Source organism: Ovis canadensis, chromosome 6 (assembly GCF_042477335.2).
Source record: "Ovis canadensis isolate MfBH-ARS-UI-01 breed Bighorn chromosome 6, ARS-UI_OviCan_v2, whole genome shotgun sequence".
Taxonomy (NCBI): Eukaryota; Metazoa; Chordata; class Mammalia; order Artiodactyla; family Bovidae; genus Ovis; species Ovis canadensis.
In genome coordinates this window covers 42,051,280-42,070,507 of record NC_091250.1, presented here as the reverse complement: position 1 = coordinate 42,070,507, position 19,228 = coordinate 42,051,280, and the positions used below count along the sequence as shown (strand labels likewise).

The following is a 19,228-nucleotide window of genomic DNA, read 5'->3' as shown; positions in this document are numbered from 1 at the left end:
AAGTCGCTCAGTCATGTCCGACTCTTTGCGTCCCCGTGCATTGTAACCTACTAGGCTTCTCCGTCCATGGGATTCTCCAGGCAAGAATACTGGAGTGGGTTGCCATTTCCTTCTCCAGGGAATCTTCCCGACCCAGGGATCGAACCTGGGTCTCCTGCATTGGAGGCAGACGCTTTAACCTCTGAGCCACCAGGGAAGTGGTTAAGAATTCACCTGCCAATACAGGGGACACAGGTTCAATTCCTGGTCCAGGGAGATCTCACCCACCCTAGGGCAATTAAGCCCATGCACTACTGAGCCAGGGCGCTAGAGTCCCTGAGCTGCAACTACTGAGCCCACGCGCCACAACTACTGAAGTCCAAGCGCCTAGAGGCTGTGCTCTGCACCAAGAGAAGCCACCACAGTGAGAAGTCTGGGAACCACAACAAAGAGGAGCCCCCACTCACCACAACTAGAGAAACCCCATGTGCAGCAACAAAGACCTAGCATAGCCAAAAACTAATCAATCAATCAATCTTCAAAAAGAGATGTGACTTTTTAATAATCAGTTTAAATGGTTCTAATTAATAGAACTATTAATTAGCCCAGCTCTCCTTCCAGTGTATAACATGAACCCCTAATGAAATTGAACATCATATGAAATCCCATAAAGGCAGAGATTTCCATTCTTGAGATTTCTCTAATGGAAAAGAGAACACATATTAGTTAAAGCACTTAATAATACTTATTAACTAAATGTAAATCATTGTTACAGTTATAACCACAAGGGAGTAACCAGCATATTTGAGGTGCAACTCTTACAAACTACAAGGGAAGTCTCAGAGGAAGAGCAGTATGTTCGTTGCATCTTAATGACTCTTTCTGAGATAAGAACCGGCTGGAAGCACACGACTCCTGGTTACATGTGGCTTATCTGCCAGATGCTGCCTAATTTGTACCCTCTTTCTGACCCCACCCCTCAGTCTCCACAGATTCAGGAGCTGGCATGAAAAGAGGTTCTGCAAAGAGGTGAGACGGCTATTTTTGCACATCACTCGGTAAATTTTAAGAGCTGAAAATGTAATTAATTTTAGGCTACCTCAAAATATCCCTGAGTCAAAACACCTGCATCAAAGAAGCAGCTTCAAAGTGCCAGGTATCGACTGCCTCTTTCTGTTGGGTCTTGCCCCCTTAATTCAGTTTCCATCCAGACTCTCGAGGGAATTTTATAAGATGAAAACCTGATCTAATCATGACCTTATTTAAAGTCCCTCTGGCTCCTGTTTTCCTTTCTCCCACCCCACCCCCACGTGGGTTCCCAGCTCCAGTTACGTCAAACTATACGCAGGTCTCTGAATCCCCACGTGACTCATGACCCCATGCCTCTACAAACCCTCCTCTGCCTGATGAACTCTTCATCTCTGAGAAAGACTCCTGGGTCTCTCCAGACAAGGCTAGTTAAGTGCTTCCTGCTCTGGGCTCCCTCAGCATTCTCTGCTGATTCTCTAATATCACACTTACTCCTTCAGAGGTCTTACTTGTCTCCTATTTGTCTCTCCTGCTAGGCTGTGGATTCTTCAAGGGCAGAGGATATGTCTTCTTTATCTTTGTTGCCTTTGAACTTGGCATAGTACATCACATGGCAGTTGTTCAAGAAATGTTTGTTGAATGAGTAAATTAGTAAATGCATGTATCAATGAATAAATGGGTAACAAATTGAGCATAAGAAACCAACCATAATAGGATGATTACACTGAATGTCTCTTGCAGCTACACAATTTTTCATTTGTTCATGTGAAATTTGAAGTTGTTAGTTTCCTGCCTGCCCCACAGGGGGAAGGAACATTTGTGCTGATATTTAGGGTTTGAGAATAAAGTTCTGTTCATCATTCATTAGGTGGACTTCAAGGGCATGATAGTTCATCTGCCAGAAGTTTAAGGGCTCCACTTGATTTAGAAGTTTCCTGGATATTAAATTAGATAATACAAGAGATAATACATGTAAAGAACAGTGCATGGCACAAGCAGGCATTAAAAGAATACTAACACTATTGTTATTGTCATCACCAGCATCAGGAACAGCAGCAGCCTTAAGGAATCGAGTGTTGCTTATAGCGGCAGAGCCAGAGGTTAGAAAGCACAGGGTTTGGAGTCAACCGCCTTGGTTTATATCCTGCTTCCGCCACCTACTTGACAACTGGCCTTTAAAAAGTAATCACTGAAGGATAAGGGGAGGGGATTGTTAGGGCGTTTGGGATGGATATGTACACATGGCTATGTTTAAGACAGTAACATGGAAACATACATTACTATATGTAAAATAGATAGCCAATGGGAATTTACTGTATGACTCATGGAGGTCAAACCAGGGCTCCATAACAACCATGAGGGGCGGGAGGGAGGCTCAAGTAGGAGGGGACATGGGTAAACCTATGGCTGCTTCATGTGGGTGTTTAGTAGAAGCCAATGCAATACTATGAAGCAATTATTCTTCAATTAAAATAAATACATAAATAAAATAAAAATAAATAAATAAAATGGATAACCAGCAAGGACCTACCGTATAGCACATGGAACTCTGCTCAATGTTATGCTGCAGTCTGGAGGGGAGGGGAGTTTCAGGGGAAATGGATCCATGTATAAATATGGCTCAGTGCCTCTCCTGCTCACTGAAACTATCACCACACTGTTAATGGGCTATTCAGTTCAGTTCAGTTCAGTCGCTCAGTTGTGTCTGACTCTTTGCGACCCCATGAATCGCAGCACGCCAGGCCTCCCTGTCCATCACCAACTCCTAGAGTTCACTCAAACTCACGTCCACTGAGTCAGTGATGCCATCCAGCCATCTCATCCTCGGTTGTCCCCTTCTCCTCCTGCCCCCAATCCCTCCCAGCATCAGAGTCTTTTCCAATGAGTCAACTCGTCGCATGACGTGGCCAAAGTACTGGAGTTTCAGCTTTAGCATCATTCCTTCCAAAGAAATCCCAGGGCTGATCTCCTTCAGAATGGACTGGTTGGATCTCCTTGCAGTCCAAGGGCCTCTCAAGAGTCTTCTCCAACACCACAGTTCAAAAGCATCAATTCTTCAGCGCTCAGCTTTCTTCACCGTCCAACTCTCACATCCATACACAACCACTGGAAAAACCATAGCTTTAACTAGACAGACCTTTGTTGGCAAAGTAATGTCTCTGCTTCTCAATATGCTGTCTAGGTTGGTCATAACTTTTCTTTCAAGGAGTAAGTGTCTTTTAATTTCACGGCTGGAGTCACCATCTGCAGTGACTTTGGAGCCCCAAAAAATAAAGTCTGACACTGTTTCCACTGTTTGCCCATCTATTTCCCATGTAGTGATGGGACCAGACACCAATACAAAATTAACAGTTTAAAAAAAAAACAGTAATCACATATCTGTTCTGTGCCAAGGGGACAGGGGGGAAAGGATGGGCTGGGAGTTTGGGGTTAGCAGATGCAAACTATTATATATAAAATTGATAAACAACAAGGTCCTACTGAACAGCACAGGGAACTATATTCAATATCCTATGATAAGCAGGAAATGGAAAAGAAACTGACTCACTTTGCTGTACAACAGAAATTAACCCAACTTTGTAAATCAACTATTCTTCAATAAAATAATTTTTTAAAAAATATAAAAGTTAAAGATATCTTAATGATTTCTGAATCTGAGTTGTCTAATCTATAAAATGAAGATGTATGCATTTAACAAGCATTGATAGATTGATTTTTCTGTGCCAAGAATTTTTCTAGGTGCCTGGGATCCACAGCAAATAACATGAATACCCCTGATCACATGAGGTTTACACTCTCAAAATAAAACCTATCAGAATAAATGAAATGTATCATAAATTAAATTTTTATGGTGATAAGTGCCATGACTGAAAGAAAAGCCAGGATGTGGATGGGGCGTGTGACAGGATTGCATTTTAAACAGAGTAGCCACAAAAGGGGACATTTGTGTAAATCTGAAAGTGGAAAGAGAGCGAGAACAGGGCTAAGGTGGGAGTGTGGGTGCAGCAAGGAGGCGAGCATGACCAAGTCAGGGGTCGGGGTGGAAAGTACTAGCATGAAGTCAGACATCAGGGATGGACCTTGGAGGCCTGTTGGAAAAACGTTGACTTTTCTCTGAATGGAATCCCATTGGAGGGTTTTGAGCAAAGGTGTGACTTGACTTCTAGGTTACACGGACAATTGTTCTGAAAATGAGAAGGGTAGAAGCTAGGAGGCTATGGTAATAATTCAGAGCAGATGGTAAAAGGGACCTTCATGGCCTGAAATTGTGATATTTTCCTTCCATCTCACAGAAAATGGTTACAATTACTTACTTTATCAGAAGTGCAGCTTTTAGGAAATTATTGTACTCCAGTATGCAAACCTGTGATGCCTCTGATGTGAGTGGCAAGTCTTTACTGGTGCGGTATGCAACCTGCGGAAACACGTGTGTTGAGGGAGAGAGAAAGAATATTAAAGATGACCGCAAGTTTTCGGTTTGAGCAACGGGAAGGGTAATATTTCCACGAATTAAGAAGAGTAAGTGGTGACTCAGTGGTAAAGACTCTTCCTGTCGATGCAGGAGACATGGGTTCAATCCCTGGGTCAGGAAAGTCCCCTGGAGAAGGAAATGGCAGCCCACTCCAGTATTCTTGCCTGGGAAATCCCATGGACAGAGGATCCTGGGGGGCTACAGTCCATGAGATCACAAAAGAGCCGGGCATGACTCAGGGACTAAACAACAACGAGGAAAATTTGTGGTGGCGGAGGCAGGAGATTCATTTTGAGCATGTTGAATTTTAGGAGTGTGGTGCTGAGGATAATAATGGAACTGGTCTCTCAGGATTATTGTGAAGATTAGTTGGTATGTGTAAGCGTCAAAAGCTATCAGCAGTTGTTCAATAAGTGCTAAATCTTGGACTTCCCTGGTGGCCCAGTAGTTTAAAATCCACTTGCCAATGTGGAGGACCCGGGTTTGATCCCCGGTATTCCATATGCCGCTACAACTACGAAGCCCACGCACCTCGAGCCTCTGCTCCAAAGACCAACCAGCGTACAGAGAAGCCTGCACACTGCAGTGAGGAGCGGCCCTGCTTGCCACAACTAGAGTAAACCCACGCCCAGCAACAAAGATTCAGTGTAGCCAAAGGTGACATGAATTAATTACTATACATCAATAAATGCCGGATTCTGTCACTGTCAGGTAACGTGAATTTTCGAGGTACACATTTAAATTAAGACTGTAAAAAAATATAAAAAAATTTAAACTGTACATATATACAATATAAGATCATAGATGTATATATGTAGTCATAGGATCATATTCTAAGTGGTTAGCATTCCAGGCTCACTATTCCAAAACATAATTCTAAAACTACAATCCAGACTGATCTTCTACCATCAGATTAAAAATAATGAACACACATAATACACACACGTATCTGTCTGCCTTCTATCTTTGATAAAACATGTGATGTGTATGTTTGGAGCAGGGGTGGCATTTGCTTTGCAAAGTCCTCTCTCCTCTTCCCCTGCTGCACATATGGGCTCCTTGTCCTGACCGAGTAATAATATACAAACAAGCATGAAGCCACTGAAGAATGAAATTGATTATCCTTCAGAATTCCTTTTCTGTCTCTCATCAGACCTGACAAAACAGGAATGCTTAAATCTAGGTTGTAAAAATACATTTTGGTTTTTATTACCTGTGATACCACTGAAGCAGAATATTTTGATGTGACTGTTTAAAAATTCCCCTGTCAACATGTAACAACACATCTGTTACAATCAACTTTGGCAGGTTTCTCTCCCACTGACTCTTATTCTCTGGACCAGGCTAAGCTACACTAAGAAGACGGGTTTTGGTAAAGTTAAGTATTTTGAAAAATACTCTCTTTTGAAAAAGCAACAACAGCAAAACTCTGTAGAATTCAGTGGTGGCAATGTGGGGAGAGAAAGAAGTCAGATGCTAAATGATCTAACCCAAAGACATTTTAGTACCAAATTGTGCTGGACACGGCTTAGGATTTACACAAAGCATGTGCTTAGTAGGCATTTTCATCCCTCTCTAAGCTTCCACCAGGTTTTCTGTTTTGTACAATAGTACCTTTTAAAGTTACTGAATAGTTAATATTTTAATGTACATTTACATATGCATATAGAAATGTCCAGTTGGGGGATACTTTTTGTTTCATATAAACATGTCATGTATTTTGGTCAACTTATTTAAAATTTTTATAATGATATGTTCATATATGAGAATAAATGCTTATATAAATATAGATATAGTATAAAAAATAAAGGAATGAATATTTGGGGTGCTCAACTTAAGAAAGTTAAAACAAAAGCCTTCAATGTGCCCAGGTCACGCCTTTATGGTCAAACTGCCTTTCTCCTCTGAAAGGTAATTATGGTCCTACTCTCCTAAAATTGGCACTATTTGTTCCCTTATTTACCTTTAGTTTTATTACGTATATATGTATCTATTCATTATTTATAGATGATAAAGTTTGAAAGTTTTTGACCTTTATATATAGGTAATTGTGCTGTAGTTATTTTTCTGGGACATGCTTTTTCCATCAATGTCACTTTTATAAGATAAATCCACATTGAAATTTGTAGCCATTGTTCAATCATCTTTCTACTGTATAGTATTTCATTGTATGAATGGATACAAAAATATTTTTTCTTTTTCTCCATTCACTAGACATTTTGGTGATGTGCAATCTTTTATAAACAGTGCTGCTATGAATATTTTTCTCTCCCAGCGCCCACGTCCAGAAGTTTCTTGGACACATACCGAGGGTGGGCATATATCAAGAATATATACCACAAGTGGAATGAACACATAGTGTTTGTCAAGTGTTCTCATAGGTGTAGCAAAATGTCAAGCTCTGATAATGTCAAGGTGTGAAGCAAGCACAACTCTTTTAGTCCTGGCAGAGTATAAGATGGTATGTTTGCATGCTAATTGGTTTCAGTGTGTCTGACTCTTTGTGACCCCATGGACTGTTGTCTGCCAGGCTCCTCTGTCCATGGGATCCAGGCAAGCATACTGGGTGGGTGCCATGCTCTTTTCCAGGGGATCTTCCTGTTCCAGGGATCAAATCTATATGCATTGCCAGGCGGGTTCTTTACCACTAGCACCACCTGTTTAAGTGATATAAGATGGCATAACTCTTCTAAATGGCCGAGGTTTGGTAGAAATGAACACTCTGATTCATAAATCTCATGCAAATAGTATTTTACTGCCACAAACTGAAAGGACTATTGTCATAAGACATCTCAAAGTACGTGAAGCTAGGGCTGTTCAGTGAGCATTCTGTTAGAACCCTTCTGCTCCCTTCTATTTAGGCTGAGGGCAACGACCATTGGCTTGTCCATGGTAAGGTCTCTGAGGATGTGAGAACTTCTTAGTTAAGAAAAACTTCTTTTAGTGAGCCCAGTCACCTAGATCTAACATCCGGGTTCCAGGTCCTACTTCTCACTACACTCAGTACCTTCTTGTCACTCTCCTATATAATTGCAGTACTATTTTGACAGTGATCAGACTATGGACAAGCAAAATCAGTTCCAAGCCTAGGAAGGATGGTGGGAAGATATACCATCAGATTTACTGTAAATAACAAATTCCTTTCAAAAGTGACTACCAGACTTCCCTGGTGATTCAGCAGCAAAGAACCCATCTGCCAATGCAAAGGACATGGGTTCAATCCTTGGTCCAGGAAGATCCCACATGCCGTGGAACAACTAAGCCCTCTCAACACAGCTACTGAAACCCACATGCCTAGAGCCCATGCTCCACAACAAAACACGTCACCACAATGAGAAGCCTGGGAACTGTAACTAGAGAGCAGCCTGCATGCAGCAACAAAGACCCAGCAGAGCCAAAAATAAAATACATTTTTTTAAATAGTGGTTACATGTTTTAATATTATCACAGACTTAGTACATAGAACGTATGTGGCAGATATCTTCTCCAAGACTGTGGCTTCTCTCTTCACTTCCTTTATAGTATGTTTCACAAACTCAAAATAAAAGATTAATTGTGATTTTTCACAGAAATGCTGTTATAATGCTAAAATAGCCCTGAATAGCCAAGAAAATTTTGAGAAAAAAAGAACATAGCTAGAGGAATCATGTTCCCCTGAGTTCAGACCATACTACAAATGTACAGTAATCAAGACAGTATGGTAACTGGCACAAAAACAGACACATGGATTCATGGAATAGGACAGAGTGCACAGAAATAAACCAATGCCCTTATGGTCAATTGATCTATGACAAAGTTGGCAAGAATTCAACAGAGAAAAGACAGTCTCTTCAATAAATGGTGCTGGGAAAACTGGACAGCTACATATAAAAGAATGAAATTAGACTATTCTATAACATCATATACAAAAATAGACTCAAAACAGATTAAAGACCTAAATGTAAGACTATAAAACTTCCATAAGAAAACAGGCAAAACACTACTACATAAATTGTAGCAATATTTTTTGGCTCTATCTTCTAGAACAAAGGAAATAAGATAAAAAATAAACAAATGGGATCGAATTAAACTTGAGAGCTTTTGTATAGCAAGGGAAACCATAAATAAGACAAAAAGACAACCTACTGAATAGGAGAAAATATTTGCAAATAATGTGACTGATCAGGGGATATCTAACATATATAAATAGCTCATAAACCTCAACATCAAAAAAAAAAGAAAAGGGGAAAAAAAGACCCAATTCAAAAATGAGCAGGAGACCGAAAAAGACATTTCTCCAAGAAGAAATGCAAATCAAAATCACAATGAGATATTACCTCACACCTGCCAGAATGTCTATCATCAAAAAGAACACAAATCAACAAATCACAGCTGTTGGTAAGGATGTAGAGAAAGGGGAACCCTCATACACTGCTGGTGGGAACATAAATCGGTACAATCACTGTGGAAAACAGTATGGAGTTTCCTCAAAAAAATAAAAATAGGACTACCATATGACTGAGCAATTCCATTCCTGGGTATATATCCGAATAAACAAAAACACTAATTCAAAAAGATATATGTAATATGGAATTTAGAAAGATGGCAACGATAACTCTGTATGCAAGACAGCAAAAAAGACACAGATGTATACAACAGTCTTTTGGACTCTGTGGGAGAGGGCAAGGGTGGAATGATTTGGGAGAATGGCATTGAAACATTTATAATATCATATGTGAAATGAATCACCAGTCCAGGTTCGATGCCTGATACAGGTTGCTCGGGGCTGTTGCACTGGGATGACCCAGAGGGATGGTATGGTGAGGGAGGTGGTGGTGGGGGGGCAGTCAGGATGGGGAACACGGTTGATGTATGGCAAAACCAATACAATATTGTAAAGAAATTAGCCTCCAATTAAAATAAATAAATTTATATTTTAAAAAAAGATATATGTAGCCACAGGGTTCATAGCAGCATTATTTAAAATTGCCAAGATACAGAAGCGACCTAAGTGTCCATCAGCAGATGACTGGATAAAGAAGATATGATATATGTATACACAATGGAATATTGCTCAACGGAATTTTGTCCTTTGCAACAACATGAATGGACTTGGGGAGTATTATGCTTAGTGAAATATGTTAAACAGAGAAAGACAAATACTGCATGATATCACTTATGTGTGGAGTCTAAAAAACATAGCCAACCAGTCAACGTAACAGAAAAGGAATAGACTCACAGATATAAAGAACAAACTTGATCTTTCCTCTCCCAGTGGGGAGAGGAAAGCGGGGAGGAGCAAGACAGGGGTAAGAGACTATCAGATACAAACTATTCTGTACAGAATAAGCTATAAGAATATATTGTACAACATGGAAATATAGCCAATAATTTATAATAACTATAATTGGGATATAACCTTTAAAAAGTGTGGATTACTATATATACCTGTAACATATATAATGGTTGGATGGCATCACTGACTCGATGAACATGAGTTTGAAAGCTCTGGGAGTTGGTGGTGGACAGGGAAGCCTGGCGTGCTGCAGTCCATGGGGGTCACAGAGTCAGACATGACTGAGAAACTGAACTGAACTTACATAATATTGTATATCAACTATAATTCAATTAAAAATGATAAAATATATAATAAATATAAGAACTTACAAAAATTACATAATTGTAAGTGGTATTCAGAAATTCAGTACAAATATGAATATTTATATGTTCTGCTTCAAGGTGATATGTAAATGAGATAATTTCCTACATGGAGCCTTAAAACAAAATGCAAAATAGAAATACATCATGATGAAAACATTAAACTGAAATTTATTGGCCTTATTTTCTATTTTTCCCAATTCCTTTATATGCTGCTGCTAAGTTGCTTCAGTTGTGTTCGACTCTGTGCGATCCCACAGACGGCAGCCCACTAGGCTCTGTGTTTTGAAATTTTGTCGAATAGTTATATGAAACCAGAGAACTTCCATATAAGTTTCAAATAAAGAAGAGAAACCTCTATAGTAGACTAAAAAAGATTTTATAGCACAAGCCCTAAGTAATGCATTTTAGAAGAAAACTGATATATTTTGTCACTAAAAGCATACACCAATGTTACTAAGACATCATTCACAGCTTTATTCCTTATTGTAAAATTAGATCAGGCCAAGACAGTAAAGAATCTGCCTGCAATGCAGGCTTGACCCCTCAGTCTGGAAGATTCCCTGAAGAAGGAAATGGCAACCCATTACAGTATTTTTGCCTGGAGGATCCCATGGACAGAAGAGCCTGGAGGGCTAAAGTCCATGGGGTCACAAAGAGTTGTACACGACTGAGCAACTAATACTTTCATACTATTGCTAAGAAGTCTATAAAACTTCTGATACAAATATAGTTCTTGAGAGGAAACAGAATGAGTTATCAGATAAAATTCCTTTATCAAAGGGAACCAGTTGAAGTCACATGGAAGTATTGTCACGTGTTCATTGTGTGTGTGTGTGTGTGTGTGTGTGTGTGTGTGAGTTCGTTTCAGTAGGTTGGAACCTCTGATATGCTGAATACAAATCTGCACTTGGTATACATGCTGTCTGTCCATGAGGGAGAAGGGTTTGGTGGTATCTGTCCCACTTATTACTGAAATCCATGCTACTGTAGAGATTGTTCATTAATTGAAAATTTCTGAGAAGTGATATGGAGTGGGGCCAGTGTTGACAGGTGGGGACATCCAGAAAGGGGTTAACAGAATTTGCTCCTGATTGTCTGACCCCACATTGCTATACACATCCACTGGCATTCAATGCTAAGTGACTCTTGACCTTCAATGCTAAGTGACTCTTGACCTTGATTTTGAGTTGAAGGAAATAATGACAAGTAAAAATGAGATGAAATTATATCCACTAATGGTAAAACTGTTTAGCATGCGGTGAGGGGAAAAATTAACCAGTGACACACACACACAAATCCACTTCTCCCTACTTTCATAGGAAAAAATACTCACAAGACCATAAACAGAAACATAATTTTACTCAAAAGTATTCATATGAGACCATATTAGAGACGTTTCTATATTCATAACAGGGTTAATGCCAGGAAGGGCTAAGGAGACCATCTAATGTATTATCTGATCAGGGACACCTTTGAGAATGAAAGGAGGCCCTTTTAACAGTTTTATCAATGTTAAGATAATAGACTTAAAGTGAAACCATCTCAGAGATATATGTCATCTTAGTAAAGACTATTTCTAGGACTTCCTTGATGGTACAGTGAATAAGAATTCACCTGCCAAAGGAGGGGCACAGGTTCAATCCCTGGCCTGGGAAGATCCCACCTGCCCTGGAGCAACTAAACCTGAGCTCCAAAACTACTGAGCTCACAAACCACAATTGCTGAGCCTGCGTGCCTAGAGCCTGTACCCTGCCACACGAGAAGCCACCCCAGTGAGAAGATTGTACCCTGCATTGAAGAGTAGCTCCCACTCACCACAACTAGAGAAAGCCTGTGCACAGCAATGAAGACCCAGCACAGCCAAAAATAATAATTTTTAAAGGAAACAATTTCTATGATTTCAGGTAACTTGTTTGAATATTACATGTATAGTATTATTAACAGGGTAAATAGTTACCATTCAGGGTGAAATACAATGTTAGTGTTGAGGATAAGCCATTGAGACTTTCTCGGAAGATCAAATTATGACATAAATCATTTGATTGCTGAGTATTTCAATCTTTTCCAATCCTGGATGATTTTCTCATGCCTTAGAGAAATAAATTGATTCTACATATTGAGTATATTTTACAATTTTAATAAAATGTTTTTTAAAAAGAACCCAGAAGAAATACTTTCAAAAGCTGAACTCACCCAGATTGGACTTAATAATCCATCCATCACTCTCTTCCTAGGTGAAACATCCACCCTTGAGTTTCTAGTTTATTGCTATGGAGTGGAGAAAGTACTTGGTAAGAAATTTCACCATGGGATAAATTGAGACAGTAGCATTGAAACATGTACTTTATCATATATAAAATAGATAGCCAGTGAGAATTTGCTGTATGATACAAGCTCAGCCTGGTCCTCTGTGACAACCTAGAGGGGTGGGATGGGGTGGGAGGAGGTAGGGAGGTTCAAGAGGGCGGGGACATGTGTATACCTATGGCTGATTCATGTTGATGTATGGCAGAAATGAAATTAAAAATAAGTAATTTTTCAAAATGAATATGAAAAAATGATGAAGATTTTGAAGAGGGAAGAAATGTTTATTAAAAAAAAAACTCACCATAATTTCCCCAAAAGTATTTGAAAGATTCACCAAACACCTGCTGCCCATCTCCCAAACTTCTCACTGTGAGAATATTGTTATTTAATAGAACAAAGAGAACTCTAAATTGGATATGGAATCTCACCAATGGTTCACGGTGTCTGCAGATCCCTTAGTGAAAGATAGTAAACAAGTATCATCCTTCTTACTGATATGAAACTGGTAAATAATGCTAACAATAGTAAGTTAACATACTATGCTTTTCTTTCATTTTTTTATTATGATTAATCTTTTGAGAATGTTGACATTTGCTGGTGATCTGCATGACTCATACACAAAGTAAATGGTCTGCAAATGCCGAAAGTTTTAGAAACCTTTAAAAATGATAGTTCCATGTCAGAACCGAGACTTGCAGGTCTGAGCCTTAACCAAGATTGCAAAGGGTTGACAGGGTGGATATCGCTCAGGTCTACATCGTTCCTTTGTCCTGCAAGAATGAACTCAAGTATCATATTTTACAAACATCTGAGTCCTGTTTGTGTGTCAGAGTTATAACAATGTACAAAAACCAGCCCTTGTCCTCAAGAAACTTCAGAGAATCTGTGAAACCTCAGAGGTTTAAGCGCTACATTAGAGAAAATTTAAGAATCTCTAAAATAGTACAAAAGAGTACCAACCAAGACTTGGGGGAGTCAAATCAGACAGCTGAAAGCTGAAGGAGTGGTGAAGGAGAGCATTCCTAGCACAGGCAACATCATTTGCACAAACCCAGGAGGTAAGAAAAAGCGTGCCATCCCCCAAACTGCGGATCACTCAGTAGGGCAGAGCACCTGGAGGGAAGAGACACTACGATTAACACGGTTTACATGAGCTACATTACAGATCTCCGTCCTGGGCACCATAGGTAGCCAGTGAAGAATGTGAGCAGAAGAGGGACGTGACTAGAAGCGCACTTTAGAAATACTCTGTAGAATGGAAAATGAATGGGAGGGAGGCAAGAAGCAGGGAGACTTGGCAGGGGGCTATAACGGCAATGGGATGATTTAAGAGCAATGATAGCAGTAATTATGGGAATGCAAAGGGAGGGGAAAATAGAGGATGAAAGTGAATTTTGACATTTAATTTTGATCTTGAAAGATGAGTAAGAGTTTACCAGGCAGGCAAGTAGGGAATGGCACTCTAGGCACAGCAAAGATGAAGGAAACAAAAGAAAAAGGTATATTCCTGGGCACTCATACAGCAAAGAGATGAGATATGGAGAGAAAGATGGCTTGGGAACAGGGTGGGATGCCACTTGGTTTTTGGGGATGGGGAGTGACATGCCCAGATCTATATTTTAGAAAAACAAAGATAGGGCATAAGAAAAATTTAGAGTATGGGGAGGCGCCACCCTACCAAGCCCCTTTACAACAGCACATCTGATCGCTCCGCCTCTGGGCCTCCATAGGAATTCCTTCAAACAGAGGAGATTTGACCAGAACAAGGACACATTGAGATTTCCACAATGAAATGCTTTCAACAGATCCTTGCAGGAATCAGGCTGGTTTTAGGCATTTTGAGTTGCATGGCACCAGCTGACATCTTCTAAACAATCAGAGCCCCTTCTGGAGTGGAGGAAACTCATGGAAAGTTTAGCAATAGGGAGGGAAATATTCTTCAACATTAGCTACATCTCTTCAAGTGCTCCCTTTTCTTCTCCTTCCCTCGCTGACTAATATAAACCAATCATCTGTTCTGCAGCCTGCTCTGAGGAGGTAAACAAAGTACCAGGGAGAAGGGAAAATACCCTGACTGTTTCCCAGCCTGGAGTGTTTGATTGATTGATTGCAGGAGGGGAAATGTCACTCCTGGCTGTTCAAAAAGGAGCCCTGTGAACACCTGTTCTTTGTAGAAGATGTGGGGAAAAGAGTCATCCTATTAATGCAAGGCCAATGTCCTCACAAGGAATGGGATACAAATGTCACAAAGGGCCATTGTGAGCAAAGCTGCCTTTAATTTGGTGGCTTAGCTAATTTACAGCATCCTAAGGAGGCAATGGCACCCCACTCCAGTACTCTTGCCTGGAAAGTCCCATGGATGGAGGAGCCTGGTAGGCTGCAGTCCATGGGGTCGCTAAGAGTCGGACACAACTGAGTGACTTCACTTTCACGCATTGGAGAAAGAAATGGCAACCCATTCCAGTGTTCCTGCCTAGAGAATCCCTGGGATGGGGGAGCCTGGTGGGCTGCAGTCTATGGGGTCGCACAGAGTCGGACACAACTGAAGCGACTTAGCAGCAGCAGCAGGAGGAAGTAAACACTCCCACACAAGTATCGGAAACTTCATGAGCGGCTGTGAGCTCCTGACCCAGGCTTGGGTTTATGATTGAGTACAGAGAAAAGATGCCACCAAAGATGGTCCCTGGTCTCTCACAGCACAGCAGGGACTCCAGCAAAGAAAGCTGCTGTCAATTTTTGATTTCTATGACTCATCTGTCACATTTTAATTTTCTGGAATTGGGATGCAGCTCACTGCTGACATGTAACATTTAATGAAGTATTATTTCTTTTCTTGTAAGATGTTCTTCAGTAGATATGTGCCAGCTGATGTGCTGGGAAAGGCATGGACAGATCTACTCCCCTCAGGGGGTGGCGAGCATGTGGTTCAACCAGTGGCCTCTGCCACAAGAGGCTGTTTGCTTATGAAATTTTCCTCCTGCAGAACAGTGCCCACAGAGCTGGATATCCTGGGAGGTCTGACCTCTGGGTGGACATGAGAAGTGCCTTAAGTGGCATAATTGTGGGGTCCCTTCAGCAGGGGACCTGTTCAGCATCCTGTTCAGTTCTCATGCATCCTGAAATTCCTGCATTATAAAGTCATTCCTTTAGGTCTTAAAAAGTCATCTTGTCATTGAGAGTTTTCTATTGCATTATTTTCAGATTGAATAGCAGTGAACTCTTTTCCGGTAAAATCTCATTGGCAATAATAGTATATAGATATTTCAATGATACTTGCTTATTGGAAAAAAAAACTTAATCTTTGCACAATTTCTGAATCACCTCCATGGAACACTTGTTTGAAAATTGCTACTCAAATCCACTGAGATATATGGGGAAAAAATTATGAGGGAAGAATCTGGCCGAACAACCTCATTTTACTAAAGAGGCAACCAAAGTTCCGAGAGATTAAGAGGCTCAGCTGCAGGTAGTATTTATGCAGGTGCTGACCGTGGGGATCAGAACCTCTGCCAGCTGACTCCTGGTCTATAGTTCTCAGAGGACAGTAGGTGCCACCGACAAGAGGGGGCAGGCAGAGGTCTACATGCCTGGGTCACCATGTTGCCTGGCTCTGGCCCTGTGCCCTCAGAAGAGATGCCTGCCACCACGCCGCTGCAGCTTCTGCAGCCTGGTCCTCCTTCCTCTCCTCTCCTTTCTGCGCCAGCTGCCGTCATGAGGGTGGCCATCTCCACACAGAGGCCCACAACCTCGTGTCAACAGACCAAGCAGCCTCCCATGAGGCAAAGGTGTGTGGCTGAGGTCCATGGAAGACAGACTCTTTCCCTGCTCTTCTCTCACCCTGAGTCCTGGGACTGTCTTCACAGAAATGCCCGATGGGCTGCTTGGATCATCCATCCATTCTTCTCAAGGACCTGCTCTCAGGCATTTTGGAAACGGAAGCTTAGTTGGGATCCATGCCACTCCAACTCTGTGAGGTATGCATATTACTTCCTGTGGTGTCAGTGGCCCTAGTTATAAAATGGGAGAATAATAGTACTGGGCTTATGGTGGTGTGGGGAAGATTCAGTGGCATAGTACCGGTGGAATACTTAGCATGTAGTGAGAACTCAATCTTACAGTCACCTCTTCTTAATAATACTAGTTGTTATGTAATTCAATCTGTTGAGTAGCTCTTTGTGCATGCGGCATATGCCTACTAATACCAAAAATATTTTTGAAAAGCTACATCTTTTACGCTAGGTTGGAGGGTAGAGGGCAACCTGGAACAAACCACTTGTCATCAAACTAAGGAAGATTCAGCTGAAATCGTTTCCTACAGATGCTTTGCTTTAATCCCTGCTGATAGAGTCAGCCTAATTCCTGGACACTGTGATGCTAAAACACCAACTCTGTTCCATAAATAAACCTTCTGTCAAAGGCCTAGATCAGCAGTGGTCCATCAGTCACAGACTGTATAATGAAAACGTGGTTCTCTTCATCATTTTAAGATATTAGTGGTCTTTTGTTATTGTCCCAGATTCTACCATCCTTCCTGTTTTTCTCCTCTACTCTGTTTATCATTTCCTGCCTTCCAAATGTGATAGGACTTCTTTGCCATTCGGAGTGGTGGGGAAAAAAAAAACAGAGATAAACTTCTCTGCCTTTCTGCAGACAGGTGAGAGGCTTCCTGAAAGCCCTGCTGGTTAGGGGAAAGCGGTAAAGTGACTCAAATATTCCTACTACTTCTAACGTGAAGAAGTGTGAGACACACAGGTAACCAGGGATACCTAAGTAGGTTTGACAGAAAATACTTCAACTGGACAAAGAAAATAAGTTCATAAAAATAACAAACAACACTTTGTAACTAAGTAAACTGAGTTTGTAGATAAAGTGTAATGGCAAGAGAAGGCTTGGCAGCGGACGAGGAGTACTGGGGGGTTCTTCGGAAGATGCTTGGGAGCCGTGATTGACTTTCAAAAAGCAGCAAGTGAAATTGTGATTTATAACAAGGAATATATATTTGGTCTTCATCCCACTCCTGGCACAGAGCTTCTAAAATCTTGGGATTTCCCAAGTGATAAGAAGAGATAAAGATGTTATTGATAAACCCCTTTCAGCCACAACCTGTGTTTATGTTAATATGGTGACTTTGCAAAGCCCCTAATGATGGGGTTGGTTGCCAGGGGAACCAACCCTGTGATTGCATATTGTTCGGTCACGTCCGACTCTTTGTGATTGGTGTCTGAAGTTGGGGAGCTGTCTTGTGGGACTGAGCCTTAACCTGTGGGATCCAATACTGCTCCCAGGGTAGATAGTGCCAAACTGAGTTAAAGTTGTATGACACCCAACTGCTAAGTGTGGGAAACCCCGCACACACACACACAGGCACACACATGTTTGGTGGCCAGAATAACTGAGTATGCGAGTAGAAGATAAAAGAGTTTTCCCTTTACACAGTGTCTTTGGGGCTCGGGGTTATTTTGCACTTAGAGTTATAGACAGGAAGAGCTAAACATGAGAGTGCTTTGAAAGCATGGTTTACAATCACCTCTGTCGTATATCTAACTTCCACATAGGCATAAATCTGTTGACGGCTCTCTGTTATGTTCCACTGGTCTGCTTACATTGTAATCAATATCACCCTGTTTGAAACTAATTCAAAAATAAACACGCACCCCTATGTTCATGCTGCTGCTAAGTCACTTCAGTTGTGTCCGACTCTGTGCGACCCCATAGATGGCAGCCCACCAGGCTCCCCCGTCCCTGGGATTCTCCAGGCAAGAACACTGGAGTGGGTTGCCATTTCCATAATCAAGAAACAGAAGCAAACTAAATGTCCAGCTACAGAGGATGGACAGAGATGATGTGATACATATTAATATATACAATGGACTACTACCCAGCCATCAAATAGAATGAAGTAATGCCATTTGAGCAACATGGATGGACCTAGAGATTATCATGCTGAGCGAAGTAAGAGAAGGATAAATGTCATACGGTGTCACATATATGGAACCTAAAATATTACACAAATGAACTTATCTGTGAAACAGAAACAGCCAGCCAGCCATAGAGAACAGACTTGCCATTGTCAAGGGGAATAGGGCCAGGGAAGGATGCATTAGGAGTTTGGGATTAGCAGATGCAAACTACTGTATATAGGATGAATAAACCAGGTTCTACAGCGTAATACAGGGAACTACTTACAATATCCTGTGATAAACCATAACGGAAAAGTATATATATATGAATAATAAAATCACTTTGCTGTACACCTAAAACTAACATTGTAAATCAACTATATTCAAAACCTAACTTTTCTTAAAAAGAAGGTAAAGAAAAAAGTACCACCTTGTTTACTTTACCATAGATTGTTTTTTTATAAAGTAGGTAGTAAAGTGAGCCCCTGAACTTTTTTGCCAAAATTTTTCTTGGTTCATCTTGGTCCTTTATGTTTTCATATACATTTTAGAATTAACCTTTCAATAAAATGGGGACTTCATTGAGTTTTTATTGATTTATTATACAAATTTGGGGGATATTTAGCAGTTTTAAGATATGGAGCATTCCCATTTGAAAATGTGGTACATGTTTCTCCTTAGATTGGCTTTAATTTTTACAACTTTTTATAATTGTCTCCAAAGCAGTCTTGCACATCTTTTGAAAGATTTATTCTTTAAGTACGGTGGTATTTGTGTTGCTACTTAAAATATTATCTTTCTTAATTCCACTTTTTACATTTGTTGCTAGTGTGTAGGAACACAATTGATTTTTTATGCGCTCATATCCAGCAATCTTGCCAGACTCATTGGTCAGTTTTAA

The 19,228-nt window shown here is 40.7% G+C and overlaps 1 non-coding gene across 1 annotated transcript; it reads right to left on the bottom strand.

The window, feature by feature from the left end:
• Positions 1-124: 124 nt before the first annotated feature.
• On the bottom strand, positions 125-196 carry TRNAW-CCA (transfer RNA tryptophan (anticodon CCA)). The gene has a single exon. It is a non-coding gene; the product is annotated as a tRNA-Trp (tRNA).
• Positions 197-19,228: the final 19,032 nt, after the last annotated feature.